Here is a 13,979-nt window from a genome sequence, read left to right as displayed (position 1 = left end):
CCCTACCTTTCAAATTTCCCTGGATGAGCATAGAATTCACGCAGCTCGGGAACCATGTCTGTGAACCTGAGGCAGAAGTTGAGTGGCCATTAATCCAGCTCATTAGTGCACAGCATGGAAAGTACAATAAAAACGAACACCTCACAGCTGATCACTTTCCTAAGGCAGATGCTGTTACTGACTGCATTGTCAGAACAGATTTAGCTTTCTCGAGGTTGCAAGTGTTTCCAGCAAAGTTGGCATCCAATTTGACTTCATTGGTAAAACCTATCACACCATTGACAGATTGCTTCTGTCATCTTTACTTGACCTGCCATCTATTCCATCAGCATAGGTGCCGTTTATACTGTCTCACCTTGGTCCTCAGAATTGGACCACAATGAGCCCCAACACGAGCAGCATCAACAACACCACCAGCAACCTTCTCCTCAACCATCTGATGCTGCACAAGACAGAGGACATCAGCACTGGGCTGCACCGCGCCAGAGGCAACACCCCCAACACAGGGTATACAGGCAGAGGATGAGCTTCCTCAACATGACTGAGCAGCAGTGCCAAAGGAGGCTTAGGCTATCACGCCAGGTCGTCACAGACATTTGCACATTGCTCAAGCAAGACATGCAGCCCAGAGGAGCATGTGGACATGCATTAATGTGGCTGTCAAAGTAACCAGTGCCCTCAACTTCTTCGCCTCAGGCTCCTTCCAGGGATCTGCAGCAGACATTTGCGGCATCTCGCAGTCGGCTGCCCACAGATGCATTATACAGGTCACCAATGCCCTCTTTGACATGTCAACCAATTATATCAAATTTGCCACTGATGAAGCCAGTGTTACTGAGCGGGCGCTCGGCTTTGCCTCTCTGGCTTCCCACATGTGCAGGGCATCATCGATGGCACATGTGTGCCCATCAGGGCACCCAATCATAACCCAGGAGTCTTTGTCAACCACAACCAAGGGCTTCCACTCCCCCAATGTGCAGCTGGTCTGCAACCATAGGAAGGTCATCATGCATGTGTGTGCCAAATTCCCTGACCGCTGCCATGACTCTTTCGTCCTGCACCAGTTCACCCTCCCTCAGCTCTTTGCTCCTACCAACAGACTTTTCAGCTGGCTTGGAGACGAGGGCTATCCACTGAAGATGTGGCTCATGATGCCCTTGAGGAGGCCAAGGCCCCGGAGAGATATAATGAAAGCCACATTTTCACCAGATGTGTCATAGAGCAGACAATAGGCATGCTGAAAATGCACTTCAGATGCCTTGACAGATCTGGTGGAGCCCTTCACTACGCCCTGCACAACATAGCGCAGCGACGAGGATTAGCACTGCATGAGGAGCAAGGCACTGAGCGCACAACCTCTTCAGAGGAGGAGGAGCAGGAGGAGCATCGCTGTAAGATGAGGAGGAGGAGGACCAGGAAGAACCTGCGGTCCAGATCCCACCAGCACCTGAGCACATTGCTGCCAGGGATCTGCTCATCATGGCCAGATTCACTTAACTTTACGCATTACACCCATATGGCTGCCACATGCTGCACCAGGTTGGCACCACCCCACAGCAACACCATAAAGCATCCCTACAATGAACAAGCCATTCCTTTCACACTGACCACCATTGCTGGAGGTAACGTTATGTCTCACCATTCACTCCAATTCACTAAGCCACTTCCAAAGGAGCATACAAATTTGTCCATGGTGGTGAAAATAAAGATTTTCATCTGTGAAATCACAGTAACGGAAACATTACAGAAACATTTAATAAAACACTCAAGTGACTACCCTTGTGAATTTACTTGTATTTCATCTTTCTCTTATGCGTGCTTCTACGAGGTGCTACCCCTGTGGCTTCAGCAGAAGTAGAGGCAGCCTGCTCACTTCCCTGCTGCGACTGCTTAGACCCTTTTGGCGGACGTCCTCTGGGTTTTGGAGCCTCTGATGGCCCCGCCAAAGTATGCTCTTCCTGCGACTGTGGAGGGGCAGACTCGGCCATTGCGATCCGAGAAGACATCTGGGGCTCTGACTGAACGGGGAGAGGGGTGGAAGCGGGGGGGTGGAGGGCAACAGGGGAGAAGTGTGAGCGCTTTAAGAGGAGCCCCTGCTTCCATGTCCCCTCTCACCAGCATCCCTCTCATGGGCCACCCGCACTTCCCTGCTAGCAAGGAGCTGGAGAGCACCTTGCTGCACAGCTGTGGGGCCATGAGGACCCACTTCTACGTTGACATCCCTCCTGGAGAGGATGTCTATGAGCCTCTGCCATCTATTCTCCATAGATAGCCAACTATTCGCCATAGAGACCATGTGCTCCTCTGAGTGGCGCATTAGCTGCTCCATGCAGGTGGCCATCCTATCCATGGAAGAGCCTACAGTCATCATTGCCTGCGACATAGCAGCGCACATGTTGGAGATGGACTCCTCCATTCTCTGCATGTTTGCAGACATCGGTCGCAAAATCTGTCAGAGCCCCCTGCACTTCTTGCTGCACCTCCAGGAATGCCCTCTTTCTGGATGGCCCCCGAGGCTCAGCATCTGCATTTAGCTGAGCAGAGCTGGGAGCGTTCTGCGCCCGCCAGCCAGGATTCTCCACTGCTATCCCTGTCTCCACCATCTGCTCTTGCTCACTTGTGAGTTGAGAGACACCTGGTGACAACACTACTCTATCTCACATGGGACCCACCGAAGTGTGCGTATCTGCACTAGTGCTGGGTGCGCTTATGTCTGGTGACGGTGCACCCTTAAAATCTGAAGGGTCCTCTGAGGCGTCGTCTTCCTCTTCCTCCTGGACAGTTGGGGAGGGGCTCTCGATGGACCTGTGGGAGAGTAAAGGGATGAGTTAGATATGTCATATTAAGAATGGGTACAGATACCATTAGGCCCATGATTAACATTCACTGGCTGCTGACATCAGTCCCCATATGAGTGACTGATGTATGCCATGTTGCTGTATGATATGTAATTCTGTCACCAGGTTGCTGAGATGTGCCCCTCTCTCCGTCTCCCACCTCCAGCTGCTCGGCAACTCCAGAGACTTCCAAGGCAGCCTCTTCTGCTGATGTTAGGGTGGCCAATGATTGAGTGCTGCCTCTGGTTCTCTGCCTCTCCCTCTTGTTGTAGGCCCACTTTTCCTGCAAGGAAGGAAAGAAGAGAAGGTTGAGTGAGAGTGAAGGAATGAGTGTAAGGAATGAATAGGTTATATCTTTAGTGGGTGACTATGATGGAGTGGGGTGGCAATGGCATGTGGCCTCCTTGTGTGTTGTTGGTATGATTGCATTAGGATGAGAGTGAGTGTGAGGGGTGCCGAGTCAGATTGGGGATGTGATAATGTAGATAGAGAGGAATGGATGGACAGGCAAGCTATGTTGGTGTGAGTAAGGATGTGCAGGTACAGGGTTGGGAAGGCAGAGCGATGGGGAAATGATGAGTGGCACAGCAGGATGAAGTTGAGTGTAGTTTTCACTCACCTTTCCAGATCTACTGAGATCATTGAAACGTTTCTGGCACTGCACCCAGGTCCTCCTGCCCACATCCCTGCTGTTGACCTCCTCTGCTATTTGGAGCCAGGCTCGTTTTGTCTCCTGGGGAGGTCTCTTCCGCCCATTAGAAGGGAAGAGGATCTCCCTGCATGCTCTGACTACCTCCACAAGCATATGGAGGGAGTCATCGGAGAACCTGGGTGCAGCCCTCTGTCTCAGTGCAGTCATGTTTGGCACTCTTTGTAACAGCCTAATTGTGCAGTGTGCTGCCTGCACACTCCTAGATGATCCTTCAAATGTAATGTGGCCGTGGCTCCTTTAAATATCCCGGCTGAAAGCGCGTCATCGATGACGTCATTAGACCCGCACCATTTAATAGGTCTAGATAATGCGCAGGGCGGCCTTAGTAGGCCCCATTAACGCAAAGTTGATTTCAGGAGTGGCATGTTATGAAGAACGGGATCGCGACCCGCCACGGCAACCGCCCGCACCCGACCCACCCAGGTACAGAAAATTCTGGCCCAAGGGTCTGAGCTATTGAGGAACCTCTCTTTTAAAGAGCCCTGCCAGAAAACTGGAAGGACATTTTTTATTTGTGTTTCTATTTCTTTCACTAAGCTATTGTAACTGTTATGCCACTGGCATTTTTGCTCCAACTCCATTAACAGTAGCACAAAACCTATTAATTACTTAATTTTCTGGGTCTCTTCTGGCCCTTGATCTGCCAGGTTTTACTGGCAACGGGCAGGAATGTCCCAATTTTTAGTTAAAATTATGAGTGTCCAAATTGAATCATAGGACCACGGTTTTAATATTATTAGACCCTGGTCTACGGCGGGTACCTTGGTCGTCTCTGAAAAGTGCGCAGTTAAAATAGCAGTGGGCGGGAGTGTGCAGGAAGGCCTTGGGAACGTGGCGGTAAGTGCCGCCATTTTAGCCACTTGCCTGCCCTGTTCTCGTCGGGCAGGCAGGATTAAAATTGGGGCTTATATTTCAGGGTTTTACTGAGAGTAGATGTGTGCCAGATAATTGGAGAGTGGCCAATATGATGCCCATTTCCAAATAGGGAGATAGAGCTAACATCTGTGGTAGGGAAAATTTTGGAATGTTTAATTAAAGATGAAATGTCCCTATGTGTGAAGCCTTAGCTTGGAGTTTCCAGAGCCGTCATTCTCAGCTGGGAAACTCAGCTGGTTGCTTGGAACAGCTCCCAGCACGCAGAACTTGTAGATTATTTCCCATGATTGAAAAAAAAATCCACGCATACATTTATGTATGGTTTTTAGCATTTTCCCCTGGTGGCTATGCTAGTCTCCTGTCAGAGCTATGGCGGGAGACTGGGAGAACCCTCATGGAATTTCAAGGCCTAAGGCTTTTAAAGTGAAGCAAATTGAAGAACGGAGCTGATCAATTACCTGCGTCATGACACAAGAGTTTCTTTGATATTTATGGGACAAAATTTGCATTATAAATTTATGATCACACCTGTTTGATGATTTGTCACTCACTGCAACTTTTAACAAAGTTTGCTGGCACAGTTCACAATTCTTGCTATAACTCTCACTACAACATGATACTTGGCTGCTTCCCAGGAAGAGTGTGGTAGCAGTGGCCTACTGTAATCCGTCCACAACCATCTGCTGTATGTAACACTCACATTGTGGTGAAATGCGTTTGTTTTACTAAAAGGCAGTATTAATTGATTACTCTAAGAAGCAGACTTAACAAGATAGCAAAAGTTTTGGAATTCAAATTAGTAGGTGGATGGATGGTGCAGTATATTGGAGCCCCAACATGTTGCACTGCAGAGTGGCTCAACAAAAGTTGTTACCCATGCTAAGTTACTAACTCAAGCTGTGTTTCCTTTGGGAGGTGTTGAGTTACAGTCTGGTTCTTCCCTGCAGGTATGGAGGAAAAAATGATTTTTGAGCAGGGGGGAGAAAGTAACTTATGTCGCTGTTTCTTTCAAGGATCCATAGGAGAACCACCTTGGAATTTCAAGGCAATAGAAGTGTACAGTACAAAAGGAGACCATTAAGCCCATTGTGGCCGGCTGGCTCTTTGCTAGACCAATTCAAAACTAATTCCCACGCCTGCCATCTTTCCACAGCCTTGTATCTTCTTTTGCTTCAAATATTTATCTAATTTTCCCTTAAAATCCATGCCTTTGTTACCTCTAGACTTGACTATTCCAATGCACTCCTGACAGGCCTCCCACATTCCACCCTACGTAAACTTGAGGTCATCCAAAACTCGCTGCCCATGTCCTAACCCACACCAAGTCCCGTTCGCCCATCACCTCTGTGCTCGCTGACCTACATTGGCTCCCAGTTAAGCAGCGCCTCGATTTCAAAATTCTCATCCTTGTTTTCAAATCCCTCCATGGCCTCGCCCCCTTCCTATCTCTAATCTTCTTGAGCCCCACAACACCCCGAGATATCTGCGCTCCTCTAATTCTGCCTTCTTGAGCATTCCTGATTATAATCACTCAACCTTTGGTGGTCGTGCCTTCTGTTGCCTAGGCCCTAAGCTCTGGAATTCCCTGCCTAAACCTCTTCGCCTCTCTACCTCTCTTTCCTCCTTTAAGACGCTCCTTAAAACCTACCTCTTTGACCAAGCTTTTGGTCACCTGCCCTAATTTATCCTTATGTGGATTGGTGTCAAATTTGTTGTCTTAAAATACTCCTGTGCAGCGCCTTGGGACGTTTTACTACGTTAAAGGCACTATATAAATACAAGTTGTTGTTGTTGTTGTTAAAAGATGTAATGGTCTCTGCCTCAACCACTCTCCATGGCAAAGCAATCCATGTTCCAGCAATGCTCTGCATAAAAACATTTCTTCTAACCTCTCTCATCACTCTTACTTCAGTGAAGCCAGATATTAATTGGGCATTAAACTCCAGAACAAATAAGGTGCAAGGGTTTCCCTAAAAACTTATACCAGAATTTTACAGAGTTCCCTTGCTATTACAATCATAGAATGGTTACAGCACGGAAGGAGGGCATTCGGCCCGTTGAGCCCATACCGGATCTCTGCAAGAACACTTCAGCTAGTCCCACTCCCCCGCCCTTTCCCCGTAGCCCTGCAATTTTTTTTCCTTCAGGTACTTATCCAACTCCCTTTTGAAAGCCGTGATTGAGTCTGCCTCCACCACCCTTTCAGGCAGTGCATTCCAGATCCTAACCACTCGCTGAGTAAAAAAGTTTTTTCCTATGTCGCCTTTGATTCTTTTGCCAATCACCTTAAATCTCTGTCCTCTGGTTCTCGACCCTTCTGCCAATGGGAACAGTTTCTCTCTATCTACCCTGTCCAGACCCCTCATGATTTTGAACACCTCTAGCAAATCTCCTCTCAACCTTCTCTGCTCTAAGGAGAACGACCCCAGCTTCTCCAGTCTATCCATGTAACTGAAGTCCCTCATCCCTGGAATCAGTCTTGTAAATCTTTTCTTCACCCTCTCTTAAGGCCTTCACATCCTTCCTAAAGTGCGGAGCTCAGAATTGGACACAGTACTCCAGTTAAGGCCGAACCAGTGTTTTATACAGGTTTATCATAATTTCCATGCTTTTGTACTCTATGGACTCGATTTAGTCATGGGGCAGGCTGGGGTCGTGTAATCCGCTTTTCGTGTTCGCCACCCAATTCTAAATCGATGTGGGAGAATGATGCAATTTTAACTTAAGTGGGCAATTTAGTTCCAGCATGTGGGAACCCATGGCCTAATTCGTTCTTTCAGTCTGAAACTCATCTCTGATGACATCATCATTGCTGCTGCATTTAAGGTCTGCAACAAGCCTTGCTTCTTCTGCAGACTGCCAAACTTTTGGCCTTTCATGTTAGAGGGACCTGGAGGCAGAATGACCAGTGAGAGACCTAGGTCTGCTCCCAGGTTTGATGACGTTGCCCTGCAAGCTTTAGTGGAGTGAGCAAGAGCCAATAAAGAGGTGCTCTTCCTGTTATATCCGTGTATCTTAATGTTGTGTCCTTCAATAATCAGACAACAGACTGCAGGGAACGATCAACAGGTGTTTACTGAATGAGGGTTCAAACTGCAACTGACTGTACAGATCACTACTCAGGGTTTATATACAGGTGTGGTCACTGCCGGTACTACAGGATACAGGAGCTGTAAAAAGTAGTTCTCCCACTTAAAGGTACATACATTACAATTCCTCCCCTTTTAGATTAACAGTACCATAACACTCATTTAACAATTAAATATCAAACTAATTACAATTAACACTTTTAACATGCAACATTAACTGAAAATAGTCTATTTATAAATTCAGTCTTTGGGGAGGCTTCCTGATTCTTTCTGGATAACGCCTTTCCTGAGTGTCTCGCTCCTGGTGCGGAGGCGATTCTAACACCCTGTCGTCAGTTGATTCATCAGCTTCCAATGCTATTGTTTTTGAGGTAGATGCAACCTGTACGTCGGGTTCCTCACCAGGTACGTATGGCCGAGACATGGGGTTGACTCGTTCCTGTGACTCTAGGATCTGTTCAGCATGGCGTCTCACAATGTTCTCCCCAACATCCACTGTGTACATTAGTGGCCCCTGCCGTGTGCATATTGTTCCTGGTTGCCATTTCTCTGTTTGGTAGTCGCGGGCCAAGACTGGTTGCCCTACATTGAAGCTCCTTGTCGGCTTCTCATTGATGTGCTGGAATTGCTTACTCTCAACATCTCTTCGTACATTTGGTCTGAGCAAATCCAGACGAGATCTCAACCTTCGGTTAAAGAACATCATGGCCGGGGCCTGGTTGGTGACTGCATGTGTCGCATTTCTGTAGGCTAACAGGAAATTGTCCACCTTATGCTGCAGTGGAATGTCATCATCGCACATGGCCTTTACTGCTTTTTTAAAGGTTTGTACGAACCTCTCAGCCAATCCATTTGTGGCTGGATGATACGGGGCGGATGTGTAATGCCTTACCCCATTCCTTTTCATAAATCTTCGAAACTCTTCGGACACAAACTGTGGTCCGTTATCAGAGCAAATCTGCTCTGGCAAGCCGTTCCTGGCAAAAATGGTCCGTAGGACTGCAATAGTTTTCTCCGTGGTGGTGGAGGACATTTTGATCACCTCAGGCCATTTCGAGTGCGCATCCACGGCTATTAAAAACATTGAGTCCATGAATTGACCAGCAAAATCAATATGCACCCGTTGCCATGGAGATGAGGGCCACTCCCATGGGTGTAGAGGGGCATGTGGTGGTGCATTTTGGACCTTCTGGCATCCTGAGCAGCTCTTTGTCAGGTCCTCGATTTGCTGATCGATCCCCGGCCACCACACATAAGCCCTAGCAAGGCTTTTCATTTTCACCCCTCCCAGATGACCTTCGTGAAGCTCATTGAGCACTCTCTCCCTTAACTTGGGTGGAATTACCACTCGGGATCCACACATCAAGGTCCCCTGGCATACTGACAGCTGTTTTCTTCCAGATGAGAATGCTGGCAACAGTGAGTCGCCATGTGCTGGCCATCCCTTCACCATCAAATCATATATCCGAGACAGTGTCGGGTCATTTCGGGTCTCCTTCTCTATACCAGCGTTAGTTACTGGCAAGCATTCAATTATAGTCGAATGAAATATTTCGACAGGATCCACTGCTGGTGCTTCCTCCGCAGTAGGCAGTGGCAGGCGTGATAGCCCATCAGCGTTTCCATGCTGTTTCGTGCCCTTATACTCGATTTCATATTGGTGCGCCCCTAGAAAAAGGGACCATCTTTGTAGCCGTTGCGCAGTCATCACCGGAACGCCCTTCTTTGGATTAAAGATGGAGACAAGTGGTTGGTGGTCAGTCAGCAAGGTGAACTTCTGCCCACGCAGATAGTGATTGAACTTTTTCACTCCCCACACTAGGCTGAGGGCCTCCCTGTCAATCTGGGCGTAGTTGCGCTCGGCTGAGGTTAGTGACCGAGACGCAAAGGCTACTGGCCTCTCCGAGCCGTCCGGGAATTTGTGCGACAGCACCGCTCCAATGCCATAGGGTGATGCATCACACGCCAACCGAATTGGTAGTGCTGGGTTGAAATGAGCCAACACCGCTTTTGATGTGATCAATGCTTTGCTCTTCTGGAAAGCTCGTTTACATTTGTCACTCCACTTCCATGGTACCCCCGTTTGCAGCAGGGTGTTCAGTGGGTGTAGTACGGTAGACAAATTCAGCAAGAACTTATGGTAGTAGTTCACCAGCCCGAGGAACGACCTCAGTTGTGACACATTTTCCGGTGCTGGAGCCTTGACTACTGCCTCAATCTTTTCAGGGGACTTATGTAACCCCTCTTTATCAATAACGTGGCCACAATACGAGATCTGCTTCTGGAAAAACTCGCATTTGTGGTGATTAGCTCGGAGCCCATATTCCTTCAATCTAGTGAGCACCTGTTCCAGGTTGGCGAGGTGATCACTGTCATTTTCGCCCGTGACCAGGATATCGTCCAAATAACACTGGGCCCCTGGAATCCCTTGCAGGACTTGTTCCATTGCCCTTTGCCAAATAGCCGGAGCTGATGCTACCCCGAACACCAGCCGGACCTTTATGAGTGTTGATCGTGAGGTACTGTTTTGAGGCTTCTTCTACCTCCATTTGCAAGTACACCTGGGCCAGATCAATCTTAGTGAAGCGTTTCCCTCCAGATAGCGAGGCGAAAATATCTTCAATCCGCAGAAGCGGATATTGTACAGTGTGAAGGACTGGGTTCACTGTCAGCTTAAAGTCCCCACAAATGCGAACCTTCTTTGGTTCCCCAGGCGTATTACTCAACGACCTCTTCATTACAGGAACGATGGGTGTAGCCCACTCGCTCCAGTCCACTTTGGACAGTACTCCTGAACGTTCCAAACCTTCCAGCTCTGCTTCGACGGCTGGGCGGATCGCATAAGGTACCGGTCTGACCTTAAAAAACTTTGGGCTTGCATTTTCCTCTATTTTGATCATCGCTGTTATGCCTTTTAGTGTTCCGAGTCCCTGCTGGAACACTTCTTGTGCGTCAGTTAGCATTTTTGACAGTCGTCCAGGTGTGACGTCGTTATCCTTTTTGGCATCTACAGTCAGTGCTTGTATGGAATGCCAATCTAACGGTATCTTCCGGATCCATTCACGTCCTAGTAGTGGTGGTCCTCCATCTGGCAATACATATAGGTCCATTTTTGGTGTTTCCTTGTCGTTATATATAACGTTGACCCTTATTTTTCCTTTGGGGTAGACTTTTTGCCCCGTGTACGTCTTCAAGACAATCTTTGTATCTCTCAAGGGTATATGTGAGAATAGCCGCTTGTAGTCCCTTCGGTTTATGACTGTTAGGGCTGATTCTGTGTCCAATTCCATTTTCACCTGGACTCCTGCTATCTTGAGCGTGACCCAGATAGTTTGGTGATCCTCCGTTTTGATCACATTATGTAGTTTCAGACAACCCAGCTCCTTGCTTCCGGAGTCTGTATCACTCTTCTGTTCGTCTGAACTACTCTCCGTCACCTTATGTACCTTCTTGTACTTCTCCTGTGGAGATTTCTTGCTGCTGGTTTTCTTTCCCGACCTGCAGACTCTTGCTATGTGTCCTACTTTTCCACACGGTCTGCACACTTTGTCCTTGAACCAGCAATCATTATGGTCGTGTGTTGTTCTGCCGCAGCGATAGCACTTCACTGTTCCGTATGACATTTCATTTGTGCCATATTCTTGCGGTCTCCATTGTATATCTGCAGCGCCCCGTGCTGCTTCTTCGTGTGATACTACAATGCTGAAAGCCTTTTCCAGCATAAGATCCTTTTCTGATAGAAGCCATTTCTGGGTTCCTTCACTTTGAAGCCCACACACAAACTTGTCCCTTAAAGTACCCGCTAGTCCCGTTCCAAACTGGCAGTGTTTCAATAGCTTGTGCAGTTCTGTTAAATACTCAGCATTACTTTCATCTTTATGCTGGTTCCTTTTGTGAAACTTAAATCTTTCTGCTATCAGCAGCGGTGTGGGATTTAAGTAGTCCTGTAGGATTGACACTATGTTTTCAAAATCCTTTTCTACTGGCTTCTCTGGGGTTACGAGGTTTCGTAGTAAGCCATATGTTTTTGCACCCATTGAATTCAACAATACCAGCACTTTCTTGTCATCTGGCACTTCATTCGCCTTGCAGTAAAGTTCTATGCGTTCGACATATGTCGTCCAATTGTCGACTTCATTGTCGAATGCTGTGATACTGCCACTCTTCGGCATTTTTGGGTGTGGTTAGACTGGCTTAAAATGGCGTCTCCCACGCTTTCCTTTCTTCCCCGCTGTGGCTTAAAGTGGCGTCTCCCGCGCTGCTGCCAACACCGCTCTCGGCGGTCCTCGTGGCAAATAGCGACGCCCTGTGGGTTTTGTGCGCTGCTCCTGCGCTGCTGCCAATGCCGCTCTCTGCGGTCCTCGTGGCAATGGCAGCGCCTCGCGTTTTCCTGTGCGCCTCTCTCCCCCGTTGACGCAGCTCGGCCCTTGAACACCAGCTGCGCTCTGCTCTCTCTCGTCTCTCTCCCCATTGACGCCGCTCGGTCCTAAACACCGGCTGCGCCCTGTGCGCTCTGCCCTCTCTCTCCCCCGTCGACGCTGCTCGGCCTTTTTCTGTGCTGCTTGGTCGGCTCTAGCCACCGCTGTCCGGGAAGGGTCTGCGCAGTACCTGTTGCCAGCCTGTTTCGCTGGACCACCGTGACTGGAAAGTCAAGCCTGGCTCTCGACAGCCTCCCCTGCGATGCTCAAATCTCCGCTGGATGACTGGGCGGTTGCCCGTGGTCGACGCCCGTGCTTCTGGACTCGACCTCCTTCCACTGTTCTCCAGCAGCGAATCCCTGGGAGGTGATGCAGAGTTGCAGGTAGGTTCGAATCTGCGTCGTCGCCAATGTTATATCCGTGTATCTTAATGTTGTGTCCTTCAATAATCGGACAACAGACTGCAGGGAACGATCAACAGGTGTTTACTGAATGAGGGTTCAAACTGCAACTGACTGTACAGATCGCTACTCAGGGTTTATAGACAGGTGTGGTCACTGCCGGTACTACAGGATACAGGAGCTGTAAAAAGTAGTTCTCCCCCTTAAAGGTACATACATTACACTTCCCTTCTTCAGGGAGGAAGAAGCCTCCCCAGCAGACCAAGGCTGTGTGTCTCCAGGTGGCCCAGAAGGTCAACTCTTTGTCGATAACCCGCAGAACCTGGCTTCAGTGCAGGAAGAGGTTTCATGACCTTCTGCACACTGGAAAAGTGAGTATGACTTTCCCATCACCCTCAATCTGATCCCCATTGCCTCTCCTCACCAGCACTCAGCTTTAGCAATCTTTTCCTCCACATCCCACTTGACACTGACATCCATGCACCCTTACCCATTCCCTCTCTCTCTATGGTCACACTCACCTAACTATTCGACTATGCAGCCCTCACACTCCCTATCACTGTGATGCTATGAAAACAACTTACAACACACAGGGTCTTGCCACCTCACTCCATCTTTGTCTCCTTCTAAGCATCTATGCTATGGATTCCCTACACTCACTCCTTCATTCTCACTCAAACTCCACTTGTCTCCCTCATTGCAGGAAAAGAGAGCTCACAATAAGAGGGAAAGAGCGAGGACAGGAGGAGGGCCACCCTCAGTAGCCCAGCTCCCCGTAATCATCATAATCAATTTTATTGTCATTGTTAGTGCACAAGTGCAGTACAACGAAATGTAGACTTACAGCTCCCGAGAGTGTACATTTAGATTAAGACATTTAAACATTCAACATACATTTGGCTTGTAATACATTAACATAAACATAACCATAAACATAATCATAATAAAGTGCATTGGCAGATGTGCAGGCTTTAGAGTTTATTTGTGGAGTTCAGTAGGATGACAGCCCTGGGAAAGAAGCTGTTCCTAAATCTGGTCGTACGGGTGCGAATGCATCTGTAGCATCTCCCAGATGGCAGGAGGGCGAACAGACTGTGGCTGGGGTGGGTAGGGTCTTTGATGATGGTCCGTGACCTCCGTAAACAGCGTTTCTGGTATATGTGCTCTATGGTCGGTAGCCGGGTGCCGGTAATGCGTTGGGCAGTTTTGACTACCCGCTGCAGGGCTTTCCGGTCATAGTAGCTACAGCTGCCATACCATACTGTGATACAGTTCGTCAGGATGCTCTCTGTTGTGCAGCGGTAAAAGTTAGAGAGGATCAGGGGTGACAGGTTACATCCCTTCAGCCTCCTTAGGAAATATAGGTGCTGCTGGGCCTTCTTCACCAGAGAGGAGGTATTGAGGGAGCAGGAGAGGTCTTCCGTGATGTGGACTCCGAGGAACTTAAAGCTGTCCACCCTTTCCACCACAGCCCCATTGATGTGAGTGGGGGTGTGACTTCCGCCTTTAGACTTCCTGAAGTCCACAATGATTTCTTTGGTTTTCTTGATGTTAAGGGCCAGGTTGTTGTCGGCGCACCACTTCACGAGTTGCTGGACCTCCTCCCTGTAGGCTGACTCATCGTTGTTGGTGATCTGGCCTACTAC

General features: G+C 48.6%; 1 pseudogene across 1 annotated transcript in view; it reads left to right on the top strand.

Annotated features, from left to right (window-relative positions):
• LOC147122828 (uncharacterized) overlaps positions 1–13,979 on the top strand; it is a 1,078,287-nt pseudogene that overhangs the window by 475,228 nt on the left and 589,080 nt on the right. The window lies entirely within an intron of this gene.

Source organism: Somniosus microcephalus, chromosome 2 (assembly GCF_052327205.1).
Source record: "Somniosus microcephalus isolate GS21.2 chromosome 2, FLI_Smic_1.0, whole genome shotgun sequence".
Classification (NCBI taxonomy): domain Eukaryota; kingdom Metazoa; phylum Chordata; class Chondrichthyes; order Squaliformes; family Somniosidae; genus Somniosus; species Somniosus microcephalus.
Note: the sequence above shows the minus strand (reverse complement) of the source record. Positions and strands in the feature narration are given on the sequence as shown.